This window comes from Triticum aestivum, chromosome 4A (assembly GCF_018294505.1).
Source record: "Triticum aestivum cultivar Chinese Spring chromosome 4A, IWGSC CS RefSeq v2.1, whole genome shotgun sequence".
NCBI classification, from domain to species: domain Eukaryota; kingdom Viridiplantae; phylum Streptophyta; class Magnoliopsida; order Poales; family Poaceae; genus Triticum; species Triticum aestivum.
Window position 1 is genome coordinate 98,240,560 of NC_057803.1, and position 19,265 is coordinate 98,259,824.

Below are 19,265 nucleotides of genomic sequence, written 5' to 3' on the forward strand. Positions count from 1 at the left end.
TTTCTCAAAACAATCATAATATGATATAACAAGATGGTATCTCGCTAGCCCTTTCTAAGATCGCAAAACATAAATGTAGAGCACCTCTGAAAATCAAGGACTGACTAAACATTGTAATTCATGGTAAAAGAGATCCAGTCACAGTCATACTCAATGTAAACTAATAGTAATACATGCAAATGACAGCGGTGCTCTCCAACTGGTGCTTTTTAATAAGAGGATGATGACTCAACATAAAATTAAATAGATAGGCCCTTCACAGAGGGAAGCAGGGATTTGCAGAGGTGCCAGAGCTCGATTTTGAAATAGAGATGAATAATATTTTGAGTGGTATACTTTCATTGTCAACATAACAACCAAGAGATCTCGGTATCTTCCATGCTACACACATTATAGGCGGTTCCCAAGCAGAATGGTAAAGTTTATACTCCCCCTACCACCAACAAACATCAATCCATGGCTTGTCCGAAACAACGGGTGCCTCCAACTAACAACAATCCTGGGGGAGTTTTGTTTGCAATTATTTTAATTTAAGCATGGGATTGGGCATCCCGGTTACCAGCGATTTTCTCGTGAGTGAGGAGCGGAGTCCACTCCTCTTGAGAATAACCCGCCTAGCATGGAAGATATAGATGGCCCTAGTTGATACATGAGCTATTCGAGCATACAAAACAGAATTTCATTTGAAGGTTTAGAGTTTGGCACATACAAATTTACTTGGAACGGCATGTAGATACCGCATATAGGAAGGTATGGTGGACTCACATGGAATAACTTCTGGGGTTTATGGAAGTGGATGCACAAGCAGTATTCCCGCTTAGTACAAGTGAAGGCTAGAAAGAGGCTGGGAAGCGACCAACTAGAGAGCGGCAATAGTCATGAACATGCATTAAAATTAATCAACACTGAGTGCAAGCATGAGTAGGATATAATTCACCATGAACATAAATATCGTGGAGGCTATGTTGATTTTGTTTCAACTACATGCATGAACATGTGCCCAGTCAAGCCACTCGAATCGTTCAAAGGAGGATACCACCCTATCATACCACATCATAACCATTTTAATAGCATGTTGGCACGCAAGGTAAACCAGTATAAACTCCTAGCTAATTAAGCATGGCATGAGCAACTATAATCTCTAATTGTCATTGCAAACATGTTTCATTCATAATAGGCTGAATTAGGAACAATGAACTAATCATATTTACAAAAACAAGATAGGTCGAGTTCATACCAGCTTCTCTCATCTCAATCAGTTCAATATATATCGTCATTATTGCATTTCACTTGCACAACCGAACGGTGTGGATAATAATAATAGTGCACGTGCATTGGACTAAGTTGGAATCTGCAAGCATTTAATACACATGAGAAGACAAAGTAATATGGGCTCTTTGTTAGATCAACAATAATGCATATAAGAGCCACTCAAAATTTTAATCATGGTTCTCCTCTCGACCCCCAAAGAAAAGAAAAGAAATAAAACTATTTACATGGGAAAGCTCCCAACATGCAAAACAAGATCGAGAAATCTTTTGGGATTTTCTTTTAATTACTACTACTACAGGCATCGGAAGTAAACTAGCTAAAAGCTATAACTATTTTTTGTGTTTTTCTTAAGGTTTTTCAAACACACAAGAAGAATGCCGGAAAAGAAAATAAAATAGCATGGATGGTACAATGAAAAAGTATGAGCACCGACAACTAGCATGAGTGTGTGAACATGAATGTAATGTCGGTGGGGAATACGTACTCCCCCAAGCTTAGGCTTTTGGCCTAAGTTGGTCTATGGACACGGCTCAAAGCCGCCCTCTCTGGTGTACGGAGGAGTGTCCTCTGGGTGCCAATGGTTGGCGATCTCCTCCTGATCCCACTGATAAACATACTGACGGTAAGGATCAAGTGGTGGCTCCGGCTCAGGCTCTGGAGCTGATGTCAGGCTCTAGTATGCATGAACAGCCTTCGGAAAAACAAGGTACGTGCCTGAAAATATGTTGAACAAAGAGGGAGCAGGCAAGGTAATAGTCTCAAAGTAATTTTTATCAAATATCAATCTATATTTAAGCATCTTATTCTTATCTTTAACAATAAAATCATGTGCTACCATACTCTTATAATATAGAAAAATAGGGGGCAACAACTTTTCCACTTTCTCATAATGCCTAATAGGTATATTAAAGTGTGCAGCAAGGCGCGAGGCAAAGATGCCTCCAAAGACGGGACCCTTTGTACAGATTGAACCATTTAGCAACAATAGCGCCTAAACTGAAAGTGGTATCACGAAACAAGGCATGCCGCAAAATAACAATATCAGGGGCAGTAAGATTTCCACTGTTGTCGCGACCAATTAAGCATCTACTAGCAAATATTGCAAAGTAACGTAGAACAGGAAAATGTATGCTTGTAATTCTTGCATCGGAAACTATTCTTGTTTCCCCTATAGCAATCATACCAATAAATCCCTCTACATCATTACGATGTGGTTCCTCTATGCTGCCTGCAAAGGGTATCTTAAACACCCTACAAAACTCATATAGTGACATCTCCTTAACCTCATCATATAAATGAAATTCCACCGAAGGTGGCGATTCCTTAGCATGAAAGTAAAATTTTGCACGAAAATATTAGTGACGAGGAGATACTGTTCGCGCTTGTCGCGGAGGAACTTGACGAGGCCTGCATTCTCAGCCAAATAATAAAAGTCTTCATAAATCCCGGCTTCTCTCAAGAACTCATCACAAGGCCATTCGCATGGCCGAACCTCCGTAGTGCAAGGGAGATTATATTTGGGCTTCTTATTCTCTTCACTTTGCTTATCCTTCGAGCTTTGGCTCAAAGAGCCCCTCAACAATCTCTTCATCATTTTCTCTGAAAAATTTCTGAAATTTTTAGTGACTCAAAATAAAAGTGTATCAAACTCAACAAGATTGATAACAACTACTCCTACAAGTGCCTAGAAGCCATATCATGTATTAAAACTACTTTTGACCACATAAATTTGACATCCAAGCTCAAGAACAGGGTCACCTAAGCAGCAAAAATTTGCAGTAAATAAAGCACTGGAACAAAAACTAATTGGACCATTGGAGGAGTCACATACCAAAGAACAATCCCCCAAAGCAGTTTTGTGAATGGAGCTTTGAGCAAGGAGATCGAAAATGGCAGCAATATGAGCTAGAACTCGGGTTTGAGCTGGTGGAGGATTTTTTCTGGAGGAAGACGAAGTGTGTGGGTGCAAAAATAAGTAGAGGGGACCCATCTGGGGCCCATGAGGCAGGGGGCGCGCCTAGGGGGGTGGGCGCGCCCTGGACCCTCGTGGCCAGGTGGTGGGTCCCCCTGGTGTGTTCTCAGTGACAAATATTCTTAAATATTCTAGAAAAAATCATATAAAATTTTCAGGACATTTGAAGAACTTTTATTTTTGGTGTATTTATTATTGCAAGGATAATTCAGAAAACAGAGAGAAAATATTATTTTTGCTTTATTTAATCTAAATAACAGAAAGTAAAAGGAGGGTACAAAGAGTTGCGCTTTCTAACTTCATCCATCTCATCCTCATCAAAAGGAATCCACTAACAAGGTTGATCAAGTCTTGTTAACAAATTCTTTCCGAATCACATGAAACCGGAGAATTTTCGAACAACACTAAGTTACCTCAACGGGGATATGCAAATCTCCAACAATAAGAATATCATATTTCTTCTTGACAGTAGGGAGAGGAAATTCAAAACCTCCAATAGTAATCGTTTTATTTTTTCCAATAGAATTAATACTGTGGACTTGAGCTTATTTCCTCGGAAAGTGTATCGTATGCTCATTACCATTAACATGAAAAGTGGCGTTGCCTTTGTTGCAATCAATAACAGCCCCTGCAGTATTCAAAAAGGGTCTACCAAGAATAATAGACATACTATCGTCCTCAGGAATATCAAGAATAACAAAGTCCGTTAAAATAGTAACGTTTGCAACCACAACAGGCACATCCTCGCAAATACCTACAGGTATAGTAGTTGATTTATCAGCCATTTGCAAAGATATTTCAGTAGGTGTCAACTTACTCAAATCAAGTCTATGATATAAAGAGAGAGCATAACACTAACACCGGCCCCAAGATCACATAAAGCAGTTTTAACATAGTTTCTTTTAATGGAGCATGGTATAGTTGGTACTCCTGATCTCCAAGTTTCTTTGGTATTCCACCCTTAAAAGTATAATTAGCAAGCATGGTGGAAATTTCAGCTTCCGGTATCTTTCTTTTATTTGTGACTATATCTTTCATGTACTTAGCATAAAGATTCATTTTAAGCATATCAGTCAAACGCATACGCAAAAAGATAGGTCTAATCATTTCAGCAAAGCGCTCAAAATCCTCATCATCCTTTTTCTTGGATGGTTTAGGAGGAAAAGGCATGGGTTTCTGAACCCATGGTTCTCTTTCTTTACCATGCTTCCTAGCAACAAAGTCTCTCTTATCACAACGTTGATTCTTTGATTGTGGGTTATCAAGATCAACAGTAGGTTCAATCTCTACATCATTGTTATTGCTAGGTTGAGCATCAACATGAACATCATCATTAATATTATCACTAGGTTCATGTTCATTACCAGATTGTGTTTCAGCATCAGAAATAGAAATATCATTAGGATTCTCAGGTATGTCAACAACAGGTTCACTAGAAGCATGCAAAGTTCTATCAATTTTCTTTTTCTTCCTCTTAGAAGAACTAGGTGCATCAACATTAGTTCTCTAAGAATCTTGCTCAATTCTCTTAGGGTGGCCCTCAGGATACAAAGGTTCCTGAGTCATTTTACCCCCTCTAGTCACAACTCTAGCAGCATTATCACTTTTCTTATTATTTAATTCATTGAGCAAATCATTCTGAGCCTTAAGTACTTGTTCTACTTGAGTGATAACAATAGAAGCATGTTTACTAATAAGTTTAAGTTCACTTTTAACTCTAGACATATAATCACTCAAGTGTTCAATCATATAAGAATTGTGTTTCAATTGTCTACCAACATAAGCATTGAAGTTTTATTGTTTAACAATAAAATTATCAAACTCATCCAAGCATTGGCTAGCAGACGTATAACGAGTAATATCACCTTCATCAAATCTATAGAGAGAATTTATCTTTACTACCTGTGTCGGGTTATCAAGACCATGTATTTCTTCAATAGGTGGTAAATTCTTAACATCTTCAGCTTTAATACCTTTTTCTTTCATCGATTTCTTTGCCTGTTGCATATCTTCAGGACCGAGAAATAGAATACCCCTTTTCTTCGGAGTTGGCTTAGGAGTTGGTTCAGGAATTGCCCAATCATTTTTATTACTCAGCATATTATTCAATAGTAATTCAGATTGATCAATAGTTCTTTCCCTAAAAACACCACCAGCACAACTATCCAAGTGGTCTCTGGAAGCAACGGTTAGTCCATTATAAAAGATATCAAGTATTTCATTTTTCTTGAGAGGATGATCAGGCAAAGCATTAAGTAATCGGAGAAACCTCCCCCAAGCTTGTGGGAGACTCTCTTCTTCAATTTGCACAAAATTATATATATTTCCCTTAAGGCAGCTTGTTTCTTATGAGCGGGGAAATATTTACCAAGTAATAAATTATATCCTGGGGACTACGCGCACAACCAAGATCAAGAGAATTAAACCATGTTTTAGCATCACCCTTTAATGAGAACGGAAACAACTAAGGATAAAGTAATAGCAAGTTTTCTCATCATTAGTGAACAAGGTGGCTATATCATTTAATTTAGTAAGATGTGCCACAACAGTTTTAGATTCAGAGCAATAAAAAGGATCAGATTCAACCAAAGTAATTAACTCAGGATTGACAAAGAAATCATAATCCTTATCGGTGATACAAATAGGTGAAGTAGCAAAAGTAGGGTGTGGCTATATCTCCCACATGTCGAGGCACGACTTAGAGGCATAGCCGCATGATGGTTTAATCGCAAGTGGGGTAATCTTCACACAATCCCATGTACTGAATAAGAAAGGGATAAAGAGTTAGCTTACAATCGCCACTTCACACAAATAACAAGTTAAACATACATCATCCAGAATACAATCAAGGTCCGACTACGGAACCAAAATAAAAGAAGACAACCCCAAATGCTAGATCCCCGATCGTCCCAACCGGGCTCCACTACTGATCGACCAAAAAAGATGCATAACAACGATCAAGATCTTCATCGAGCTCCCACATGAGCTCGGTTGTGTCACCTGCACTGGTATCATCGGCACCTGCAACTATTTGGAAGTATCTATGAGTCACGAGGACTCAGCAATCTCACACCCGCGAGATCAAGACTATTTAATCTTATGGGTAGGGTAAGGTAATGAGGTGGAGCTGCAGCAAGCACTAAGCATATATGGTGGCTAACATACGCAAACAAGAGCGAGCAGAGAAGCAACACAACGGTCGAGAAGCTAGAAGTGATCAAGAAGTGTTCCTGAAACTACTTACGTTCAAGCATAACACAAGACCGTGTTCACTTCCCGGACTCCACCAGAAAGAGACCATCATAAATTTTTTTATGCAAATTTATATATATTCATTCCAGACTAGAAGAACACACAATTATTGTGTATCTTCATTCTATTTCTAAAATACCAAATTGTAAATAAATTGACAACATTGTATTTTGTGAACAATTCAGCGTGTATTGAAAATGTTGTGTAATAATACTAAATTCTAAAAAAGCATCAAAACATGTCAACCGTGTTTGTCGAAATGTAAGGATATCACAACATTTTTTAATACACGGTGAACATTTTCTATAAACATGTTGAGTCTTTTTTCAACACATTGTTAATTTTTTGGATGCATGAGGAACATTTTTCAAAAACAAGTTATAATTGTTTAATACATGAGAAGCTTTTTCCAAAAACATGTTGAACATTTTTTTAATGCACTAACACTTTCTTTTAAGTTTATGGCAGTTGTAATTTTTTCTCACATGTCACATAAAAACTTATGTATGTGCTTTAAGTGACTGTCAAATTTCGTTCGAAATTATGTTATATTTTATTCCAGCCGAAAAAGCTGATTTTGCAAGTATTTATGTTTTTTGTATCTCTTACACATAAGCACATATTTTGATGAAAATTTTCACGATATATGAAACTTCTATGTGTGCACGTATAAAAAAATTCAGATTTTTTTGAGCTGTAAAAATCCGTTTATTTGTACTTAAAGAAAACCATGTACAATGTGCCCCTGTTGTAAAGTTACATTTTGCATATCAACGACTTATATATAGTTCGAGCTCGTGAATGTCTACTCAGCAGAGTTTGACATGGTGGACGTGCGTACAATGCATTATGCGACTTGGGGTTCAGGATCGACCTCCGTCATGCAATCTTTTTTTAACTGTTGTTAGGCTTTAAGTTAATAGGTTAGTCCAAAAAATAATATATTGTTATATATAAAGCATCCAAGATTAATACTATAATAGCATGAAACAATAAAAAATTATAGATACGTTGGAGACGTATCAGCGCCGGTCTCAACATGATCTCTATGGAGACCTTCGAGCAGTTCCAGGTGCCCTACGAGCGCTTGATGCCCAAAAGGCCCTTCTCGGGCGTGACCGACGGCTTCACGACACCCCTGGGGCAGGTGTGTCTCGCTGTCACCTTCGGCTCCCACAAGAACTACCACACCGAACTCATCGTCTTCGACGTGGCGCACATTGGCATGCCCTATAGCGCCATCTTGGGCTACCCCACGCTCGCCAAGTTCATGACGGTGATCCACCACGCCCACAACACTATCAAGATGCCGGGCTGCAGCGGGACCATCACCATCCACTGCACGAGAAGGACGCGATTCCCACCCTCGAGCACGCCTACAAGGTTGCCGCCACCGCGTACCCCATAGACGAAGACGAGGCGGGGCCTTCCGAGGCTGCCCCATGAAGAAGAAGCCGTAGTTCTCCCAGGTCTGCGCGGAGACGAAGAAGGTGTCACTGGACGTCACCACCTTGGGCCCCTCCCTCACCATTGGGACCGACCTCTCCCCTAAATAGGAAGACACGCTCGTCGCCTTCCTCCGGGCAAATGCTGATATGTTCGCCCAGACAGTATTAGACATGTCCAGTGTACCGAGGGAGGTGATCGAGCACCACTTAGCCGTGTGTCCCAACGCATGCCCTGTGAAGCAGAAGATACGACTGCAGGTAGGAATCATCCGCGAGGTGCTCCACACCGAGTGGATTGCCAACCCCGTCGTCGTCCCCACCCGCATCATCACTGATAATGGCTCATAATTCACCAGCGGCCTATTCAAGTAGTACTGCACCAGCATCGGCACGCAGATTTGCTACACCTTAGTACGGCTAGGCTGAGTGTGCTAACGCTGAGCTCCTCAAGGGCCTCAAGCAAGGAGCTTCGGGAAAAAGCTCACGACCTGCGGCAAGGGACGGCTCGACGAGCTCCCTTCTGTGTTGTGGTCAATCCACACAACTGCCACCAAGCCTACCGGCAAAACACCATTCTTCTAAAGAAAATATGCCCTAGAGGCAATAATAAAGTTGTTATTTTATATTTCTTTATTTGTGATAAAGGTTTATTATTCCTGCTAGAATTGTATTGCTCGGAAACTTAAATACATGTGTGAATACATAAACTAATGTCGTGTCCCTAGTAATCCTATACTAGACTAGCTTGTTGACAAATATGGTTAAGGTTTCCTAACCATAGACATGTGTTGTAATTTTATAACGGGATCACATCATTAGGAGAATGATGTGATGGACAAGACCCATCCATTAGCTTAGCATATTGATCGTTCAGTTTATTGCTATTGCTTTCTTAATGTAAAATACATATTCCTTCGACTATGAGATTATGCAACTCCCGGATACTGCAAGAATACCTTGCTACTATCAAACGTCACAACATAACTAGGTGATCATAAAGATGCCCTACATGTATCTCCAAAGGTGTTTGTTGAGTTTGCATAGATCAAGATTATGATTTGTCACTCCGAGTGTCAGAGAGGTATCTCTGGGCCCTCTCGATAATACACATCATAAGAAGCCTTCCAAGCAAAATGACTAATGAGTTAGTTGCAAGATGATGTATTACGAAACGAGTAAAGAGACTTTCCGGTAACGAGATTGAACTAGGTATGAAGATACCGACGCTCGAATCTTGGGAAAGTAACATACCAATGGACAAATAGAATTATGTATGTTGTCATAAGGTTCGACCGATAAAGATCTTCGTAAAATATGTAGGAGCCAATATGGGCATGCAGGTTCCGCTATTGGTCATTGACCGGAGAGGTGTCTCGGTCATGTCTACATAGTTTGTTGGGTTTAGTCCCACATCGGTTGTGGGGGGAGACATAGCACTACTTATAAGGGCGGGGGTGTCCCCTCCTAATAGGCTAGTCTTTTGGGGGGGAGGGTCCAAGGCCTCTCATAAGTCGGTGTTGCTCTCCGGTTGGGTCTGGTTGACGCATGTGGGATGGAACACTGCTCGTAGCGGACCCGGGATTGCGTAACAAGTGGTATCATGAGCAAGGTTCGAGAAGGGCGCTGATTGTTGATCTATAGGAGAGCACGATGGAGACCGGCTGCAGATGAGCACGACATGCGTGTAGGACGTTGGGCAGCGATCGGAGATTGTCGTGGTGGAGAACAATTGGAATACAAGTGGAATCAGCGAAAGGCAGCAGGTTATCGACGACTTTGGTGATCGTCAGATCGGTTTCGGCCAATCGATGGCATAACACGATGCGGCGGTTGGCGAGGGCACATAGGCAAATGAGAGGGGCTGACGCAAGCGTCTTGCAAGGTCGAGCAAACGGCGAGTCAGAGCCATGCATGTGGCCCAGGTGGCGTTCAATGTGGCCCAGTTGTGGAGGAGCTAGGCTCGTTGCAGCCCAGTAACAGGCCTAGGCGAGGCCGTGTGGGTTTCTGCGCGAGAGGCCCAAGCTGAGCTATAAGGTCGTGTGCGTGTGCGAGTTGGCTAGAGGCTGGCGTGCAAGTTGTGCATCGTGGAGTGGCTGGTTCGTGAGATTTGTGGTTAAAAAAATGATTTGTTTCCAAGAGCTGCTACAGTGTGTTAGAACATGGGAGTTTGGATTACCATCAGGTTGATCTATGTGTGGAAAAGTAAAGTACAAGAAGATAGTCAAAAAGAGTCACGGGTGCTGCATGCATGAAGGTGAGTGTCGGTGTCAAAACCAGCGGATCTCGGGTAGGGGGTCCCGAACTGTGCATCTAGGCGGATGGTACCAGGAGGCAGGGGACATGATGCTTACCCAGGTTCGGGCCCTCTTGATGGAGGTAATACCCTACGTCCTGCTTGATTGATCTTGATGATATGAGTATTACAAGAGCTGATCTACCACGAGATCGAAGAGGCTAAACCCTAGAAGCTAGCCTATGGTATGATTGTTGTTGTCCTACGGACTAAACTCCGGTTTATATAGACACTGGAGGGGGCTAGGGTTACACAGAGTCTGTTACAAGGAAGGAGATCTACATACCCGAATTGCCAAGCTTGCCTTCCATGCCAAGGAGAGTCCCATCCGGACACGGGACGAAGTCTTCAATCTTGTATCTTCATAGTCCGACAGTCCGACCAAAGGATATAGTCCGGCCGTCCGGATACCCCCTAATCCAGGACTCCCTCAGTAGCCCCTGAACTAGGCTTCAACGACGACGAGTCTGGGACGCAGATTGTCTTCGGCATTGCAAGGCGGGTTCTTCTTCAAACTCTGAGTACCTGTTAAATAGTGTCCAGCTTCTCATAAATGTTGCGCCTCTTGCTTCTGCGTTCAATAATGGCCATCTTCCACGTGTCAAGCGAATGTGAGGAGCCAGGGTGTTTTTACATTTACCACCCCATCAATGTGAATGAACTGTCTATTAAAGAGACAAGGATCCTCAAATCCAAACCACACCATCCTCCCTCAGCGAGCATTCATCAAAGCGCGCCCGAAAAAATCCATCCCAACATGGCCGGCCAGCGCAACTCCTCCTCTCGCTCCCGCAACCCCAAGCCAGGAGACTAGGAGAAGTGTTCCGCCCCGCACAGTCAATTAGTGAAGCTACAGACCCAAGGACTCCTCCCTCCAGCGTATATGGTCCCAGTTCGAGCCGGGCTCGCCACCTATAATGGCGGGGAGCAAGCAGAGACTTTCCCAACCCCTCTAAGGGAGAGCGGGTATGCCTTGTCCCTTATTTGTTAAGGGGACTCGGATTTCCAATCCATCCATTTCTCCGAGGGCTCCTGGAGTTTTACGGCCTCCAGTTGCACAACCTCACCCCTGCCTCTATACTGCACATCGCTGGTTACGTAGCCCTTTGCGAGCTGTTTCTGGGTTGCGAAGCTCATTTTGCGCTATGGAAGAAGTTGTTCTGCCTTGTGCCCCATACACAGAGGGGATCAATATATCAAGTGGGCAGAGCCAAAGTATGGCGCATCGCCGGGACCGGATACCTATCCGGTACCCCGAAGAAGACGTCCGAGGACTGGCCTTCGGAGTGGTTTTATATGGAGGATGTTCCTCTCCCGGATCCTATCCGGATTGGTCTTCCTGAGTTCGACAACGCCCCTTTGAAGAAATGCCTAAGCTGGCGCCCACGGAGCCCACAGGAGGAAGATGATAGAGACGCATTTTATCTGATGGGCCGGATAAAGTTGCTGCCAAATCAGGACTGACCATAACCGAGGTTATGGCAATATGCATTATGCGGGGGGTGCAGCCACTTCAATATTGAGGCCACCCCATGTGGCACTTCAACGGGGAAGATGATGCCACTCGCTGCGGGCGCAAGGGACTGGACTCAGTTGCTGCTCTAGCAAAGATTCTATCCAATCTGTATAAGGGGGCAGAAGAGGAGTTCCTCCGCATCAAGCCTCGGGATGGATTCTCCATGAACAACCCTCGAAGCTGGGTGAGCTTCCGCTCTTTTTACTTCCATCCTACCCTTGTTTTCGTGATAAATATTTACCTTGCCGTTTCATCGCAGGAACTGCGTAAGGAGGTAGGGGAGATCAATAGCCCATCTCCACAACCGGAGGATCCTGAGCGGGTCCTCGACCCCGGCCTGAAAGAGGATCTGGACATATTTGTGGAGCTGATTGATAGGATTTTCTATCAGCTAAGTTGTGATGACGCCATGGTGGCCATTATAGATGACTACCCTAGGCTACTCCCAGCCTCGCAGGTAAATGAGACCGGAGTCCCAACCTTTGAAAAGGATTTCCTTTTATGCACTTCACCTACCGTACACAAACGGTGTTTTATAGGGAAGGCCCTCGGGATGCCATGCCGAGCCCGCGGCGACTCGCCAACAAGGGGTTTCAAAGCCGGATAGGCTAAAAAGGAAGGCGGTCCGGACGGAGACGCCGGCGCAGAGGTATGATGCAACACCTCACTCCGTGGTTGTCGTCTTTAAAAACATAATAACACCCGTGTTTCCTAGAAGGAAGAACACTCGCCGGACAATATCCGGAGAGGTCGCCGATCACGCCTCTACTAGTCGGGCTCCAGGGCCAGACACATAGGCAGAAGCTAACACGAGGTACATGCTGGATGCTCCTTCTAAATAGGATGCGGATAAGATATCTGCTACGAATTCCGAAGTGGAGAGCGCCATGAATCACAGGCGTCGCCGAGCCGTACTCCGTGACGCTTGTTTCTCCCGAGAGGCATTTGATGCATTCAACTTGGGAGATGCATACATCCGTGCTGCTCAAAATGGTCTAGCCAGAGCCACGGACCAGTATGTAAAGGATGTACGGGTAAGAAAATTTGATGAGTATATATATATATATATATATCAGTAGCCCCTGAGACTTGAAATAGTTGGCACAACTGATTTAAGGATCATTTATTGTGCAGGTTCTTACAGAGAAGAATACTCGACTGTCACAGGAGCTAGAGGAATGCAAGACCCAACTTCGGGCCGCCGTTGTCGCATTGAAGAACCTGAAAAGTCCCCAGCTGGTAACATTTATTTCAAAGAATGATAGGTACCATATAGTGTGCGGCATGGCTGCAGATCTAACAATAGATATTGCAGATGACTCCGGAGAGAATCCGGAGGACTAGCATGTCGTACGACAGCTAAAGGCTGGCGAACACGTGCTGACTAAGGTCATGCGGGAGCAAAACACTCTCCAAGACGCCAATACCAAGCTGAGCGTGGAACTGAAAGATGTTCGAGCCCAGCTTGCGGACTCCGTGAAGGAGAATAAGCGGCTTCGACGCGCCATTTTCAGTAAGTGCTTGAACGAACCCTTAAAAGAGTGTGGCGGAGAAGCCGGCTAACAGAGTTATGTCTGCAGGTATGCTGACGGGTCGTCCCGCAGAGGAAATGCCCGGGTCTGCGGGTGATCTTCTACCCGAGCTCTCACAACTGCACGAACAAGTTCGGCAGGTGATGCAAGGTATTGCCCAGGCCTTGTGGCCATCCGTCTCCCTGCTAGCAGGCATTGGAGAGCTTGCGGAGAAGCTCAAGGGAGCACTACGGCGCTTCCGATTATGGAAGATCTCGGCCTGTCGTCTAGGTGCCAGGGAAGCCTGGGCCATGGTGAAGACACGGTATACCAAGGCTGACCCAAACCACATGGCCGAGGTCGGACCTGTGGGGCCCGATGGGAAAGAGATCCCCGTTAGCTTAGTATATGGGCAAGTAGAATTAGCCGCAAAGTATTCCCAACAGGATTGTAGGCTAGACAGCCTGTTGGATGGTATAGAAGAGGAATTTAGTCAGTCTACATGACTATGTAATTAAAGTGACATGTATAATGCCTTCTAGCCGGACTGTAAATCATTTGTCATGGCGGACCTTTTCGCTTCAACCTCGGGACCCGATAGTCCGGAGTGTATCCGAATACCTGCTTAGTTATATAAGAACCGGGGTATGCGTGGAAACCACGCGTAGGGGTCATTAGTGCTTGAACAGACAAGTACCCAACTAGTTATGTTATATAACATGGGTAGTAAGAAACATCTTCCAGGGAGAATAGTTCCGTTAAGGGTTCCTTTCCCTAGGTACGCATGCCCTAAAGTGCATGTCCGGACTGCTAGAGGAGACACAGGAAAAAACATCTAGGGGTACATATGGAAAATAAATAAAAATCATCTTTTGTTCGCCGACCAAATATTCCCTTAAGAATGCTAGCTTTCGGCTTCGCCCAGTCTGAGGTACACATCCAGCTGACACGGCAGTAACAATCGCAGAGGTGCACTCCGTTCCATGTCTCTCAGCTCCGCAAGTGCTTCAAGACCCCTGACTGCACCATCAACTTCGAAGACATTGATCTCCAAGAAGACCTTTCTTATCGTGAGCACCCCGTTGCTATTCTTGAAGAGATTGAACGCAAGACTCGCAATAAGTCAATCAAATTCCTCAAAGTCAAGTGGTCACACCATTCCGACCGTGAAGCCACCTGGGAACGCGAGGATCACCTCCGTTCTGAGTACCCGGCGTTTTTCTAGTCCTAGATCTCGGGACGAGATCCTTTCATAGTGGTGGAGTGTTGTAACACCCCAGATGTAATGTACCTTATATGTATCTCAACTCTTGCCGTTTCCGGCGCTAAGTTATTTTATTTCCTTGGGTTCGGGTTTTTGTCTCCGTGTATTGTTGCCTTTGTCATGCATCTCACATCATGTCATCATGTGCATTGCATTTGCATACGTGTTCGTCTCATGCATCCGAGCATTTTCCTCGTTGTCCGTTTTGCATTCCGGCGCTCCTATCTCCTTCGGTGCCCCTATCTACCTCTTTTCATGTGTGGGGGTTAAACATTTCCGGATTGGACCGAGACTTGCCATGCGGCCTTGGTTTACTACCGGTAGACCGCCTGTCAAGTTTCGTACCATTTGGACTTCGTTTGATACTCCAACGGCTAACCGAGGGACCAAGAAAGCCTCGTTTGTGTTGCAGCCCAACACCCTTCCAATTTGGCCCAAGACCCACCAAAACCTCTCCCATCGTCTCGGTCGTTCGATCACGATCGCGTGGCCGTAAACCGCACTCCATTTGGAGCTTCCTAGCTCCCTCTATGCCTATAAATAGATCCCCTTCCGAAATCACGGGTCTTCTTCCCCCGAAACCCTAGAAATCCTCCTCGCGCCGCGCCGGACGCACCGCCGCCGCCGTCCGCGCCCAACCAGGGCGTGACACATGGCATCGCCTCCGTCCCCGCGCCGCCGGCCCGCCAGGCCCACGGAAGGCCCCCGCGGCCCGGAGCCACTCGCCCGTGCCGCCGTCCTTCTTCCTCGCGGCCGGACACCCAGAGCCGCCGCGCGCCTTCACCGGCGACGACGACCGGCGCCCGCCGCTCCGCCGCGTCGCCTCATCTCCGCCCCGACGCCGGCGAGCCACCGCGCCGCCTCGACACTGGCCTCCACCGCCCGCTCCGACCGGCCGCCGCCTCGCCCTCGCCTCCCCTCGCCCGGATCCGGACCCCGGCGAGCTCCTCCGGCCACTACGAGGTCCGGCCACCTCGTCCCCATCTTCGGCGACGACCTCCTTCTATAGTGCTCCGGTGCACGTGAACAGTGATGGATCTGAGATCTAGTGGAGACGGTTGACTTGTAGCCTGTAATCCTAGTTTTTTTTGCGATTTTCATCATGTCGTAACTCCGCATCCGTAGTTCCGCTTTGCGCGTGTAGCATATCAAAATGTTCATCTCGACGAGTACATCATTTCATCTCAGTGCGTCATTTTCATTTGTGTTCATCTTGATGCCCGAAATGCTGTTGGAAAAGGGCTATGTGATAAACTTGTCAGATTTGTTTCATCAAATAGCTATTTGTCATTTTTGCCATGACTAATGTGTGCATGATATGCTCATGAGCTCGACATGAGTTTTGTTATATGCCATGCCATCTTTACAGAGGTGGTTACCGTGTATTTTTTTGATATGTGTGGTGACTAGCACAAGCTTGCAAAGTAGCGTACTCGGTAATGCTGATTTCAGGGACTTAGAATTTCACCTAGTCCTTGTCCTGATTTTGTCGTTATGCCATATGTTCATGTGGTTTCCTAGTGATCCATGCCTATTTTGAGGATGATCAGTAAGGATGATTTGTTAACATTGTGGTGCTCTATCCATCCATGTCTTTGTTTGCATTTATGGAGCAACCTATCTTGAGTCAATCAAGCTCTACTTTTGCTATTTCGTGAATCCTGGCAGATTGTTGATTTGTTAGCGATTTTGCCGAGGATGTTGCTATTGATCCGTGCATGCTATGTTGTTGTTCTTGCCATGTCTAGCTTCTATGCCATGTATTCTTGATGGGTGTATGCTTAGTTGGTCATTCCATGCTTTGTAGTGAGTGCATCGAGCTCGTCAACATGCCTACTCGTTAACTGATTTGCATGCTCCAGTTTTTCACGAAGTCTGAGATCTATTTATGTTTTTGCCATGTTCACATGCTTGCAATTGTATTTTATGATCCCTTTTGGCTCAAGGTCACTAAGGGACTTTTGTTAAGTGCTTGGAGTAGCTTCGTGCCATTCCTTGCTTTGCCATGTTAAGTTCCTGTAGCATGTAGTTTTCATGCTCCAAAGTGGGCTTCCTGATGATAAATTCCAAACTTGTGTTAATTTCACTAAGTCTGAAACCTATTATCATTTGCATTTTTGTCATGCTTGTTTGAACCTGTTAATGGATGATTTAGCCGTACCTCAGTGTTCATCTTTTGTTAAGCTTCATAAGTGGATCACTACCATGTATTTTGTTGTCATGTTGGAGTGCTGTAGCATATTTATCTTGACGGATTTAGATGGCTACTTGCTGATTATCGCAGACCGGTGCCATATTTGTTTTGCTTGCCATTTCCAAACCGTGCATCCGATTCCGGTGATCTTTATATCGATTTCAACCGAAATCACCTCACTTTTCCAGTGGCACTCTTGGATTTCCAAGTTGAGGCCGGGTTCAATCATTCCTTGTCAAATCTTGCATATGCATCACATACCGCATCCCGCATAGCATACCATGTTTGCATCATGTTGTTTGAGCATTGCACGTGGTTGATTGTGTTCCTTTTGCTTGTTTGTCTTGTTTGGGTAGAGCCGGGAGATGAGTTCGCGAATGAGGAGCCTGTTGAGTTCGCTTACGAGGATCAAGTCAACTCTGACAACTTTGCAGGCAAGATGATCATACCCTCGAAAGATGCTCGCTCTTTTGCTATGCCTATGCTACGATGCCTACCACTTGCTTATCATGCCTCCCAAATTGCCATGTCAAACCTCTAACCCACCATGTCCTAGCAAACCATTGATTGGCTATGTTACCGCTTTGCTCAGCCCCTCTTATAGCATTGCTAGTTGCAGGTGAAGATTGGAGATTGTTCCTTGTTGGAATATTGTTTATTGTTGGGATATCACCATATTATCTTGTTATCTTAATGCACCTATATACTTGGTAAAGGGTGGAAGGCTCGGCCTTTTGCCTAGTGTTTTGTTCCACACTTGCCGCCCTAGTTTCCGTCATATCGGTGTTATGTTCCCGGATTTTGCGTTCCTTACGCGGTTGGGTTATAATGGGAACCCCTTGACAGTTCGCCTTGAATAAAACTCCTCCAGCAATGCCCAACCTTGGTTTTACCATTTGCCACCTAGCCTCTTTTTTCCCTTGGGTTTCCGGAGCCCGAGGGTCATCTTTATTTAAACCCCCCCGGGCTAGTGCTCCTCTGAGTGTTGGTCCACCTCGTCAGCTGCCGGTGGCCACCAGGGGCAACTCTGGGCTGGCCTACCAGAAGTTTGGACAATCTGAGTGTGCCCTGAGAACGAGATATGTGTAGCTCCTATCGGGATTTGTCGGCACATTCGGGCGGTGTTGCTGAACTTGTTTTACCATTGTCGAGGATGTCTTGTAAAACCGGGATGCCGAGTCTGATCGGAATGTCTCGGGAGAAGGAATATCCTTCGTTGACCGTGAGAGCTTGTGATGGGCTAAGTTGGGACACCCCTGCAGGGATTTGAACTTTCGAAAGCCGTGCCCGCGGTTATGGGCAGATGGGAATTTGTTAATGTCCGGTTGTAGATAACATCAAACTTAACTTAATTAAAATGAATCAACCACGTGTGTAACTGTGATGGTCTCTTCTCGGCGGAGTCCGGGAAGTGAACACGGTGTTGTAGTAATGTTTGACGTAGGTTGTTCTAGGATCACTTCTTGATCATAGTTCTTCGTTCGTGCTTTGCCTTCTCTTCTCGCTCTCTTTTGCGAACAGGATAGCCACCATATGTGCTAGTCGCTTGCTGCAGCTCCACATATTACCTTGCCTTACCTATAAGCTTAAATAGTCTTGATCGCGAGGGTGCAAGATTGCTGAGTCCCCGTGACTCACAGATTACTTCCAAACCCAGATGCAGGGACCAATGATACCACTCCAGACGATGCGCTTGAGCTCAAGTGGGAGCTCGATGAAGACTCTCGTCGTTACTATGTGTCTTTCCCAGATGATCAGTAGTGGTGCCCAGTTGGGGCGATCGGGGACCGTGTCACATGTGGGGGTTGATCTTTTATTTTGGTACCGTAGTCGGACCATGAGTGTATTGGATGATTGTAATGTTATTCATGTATTTGTGTGACGTGGCGAGTGTAAGCCAACTATGTATCCTTTCCCCTTTTATATATAGTTACATGGGTTGTTGTGAAGATTAGCTTACTTGGGGCATTGCTTTCAATGCGGTTATGCCTCTAAGTCGTGCTTCGACACGTAGGAGATATAGCCGCATCGAGGGCGTTACAATATGCCATCCTCATACGGTTGTCTTACATCAAAGTATTGCTTGTCTGTATCATGCATCAATGAGTTCTGAAGAGTGATTTTATTCTTTTGTGTTGTGGGTACAGCTTGACATGGCAAAGTCAAAAAAGAGCAAGAAAAATAATATAGTAGGGAGTGTTGTTACTCGTCGGGTGAAACGGAAAAGGTTCTGCCGTCGAGATTCTGCTGGTACTTATAGTGCAGTAGAAGGTCCAAGTCCACCGGCTAAATCTACAAACACAGTTTCACCTGATCCACCAGCTGCAGCATCCGCTTCAACTGTACCAACATCTCAACCAGTTACTCGTTCGTTTGCTCTGGAACTGGCCAGTTCCCAAGCTGCCTTCACACCTAACACTACTTCCGAAGCACTGCTGACACAACAGGACCTGGCAAGATCAGATGAACCTCATGAGCATCAACACCAAGACGGTACCTGACCGAGTCAAGTTGCAGTTACATGCTCCTTTATATGTACTCTC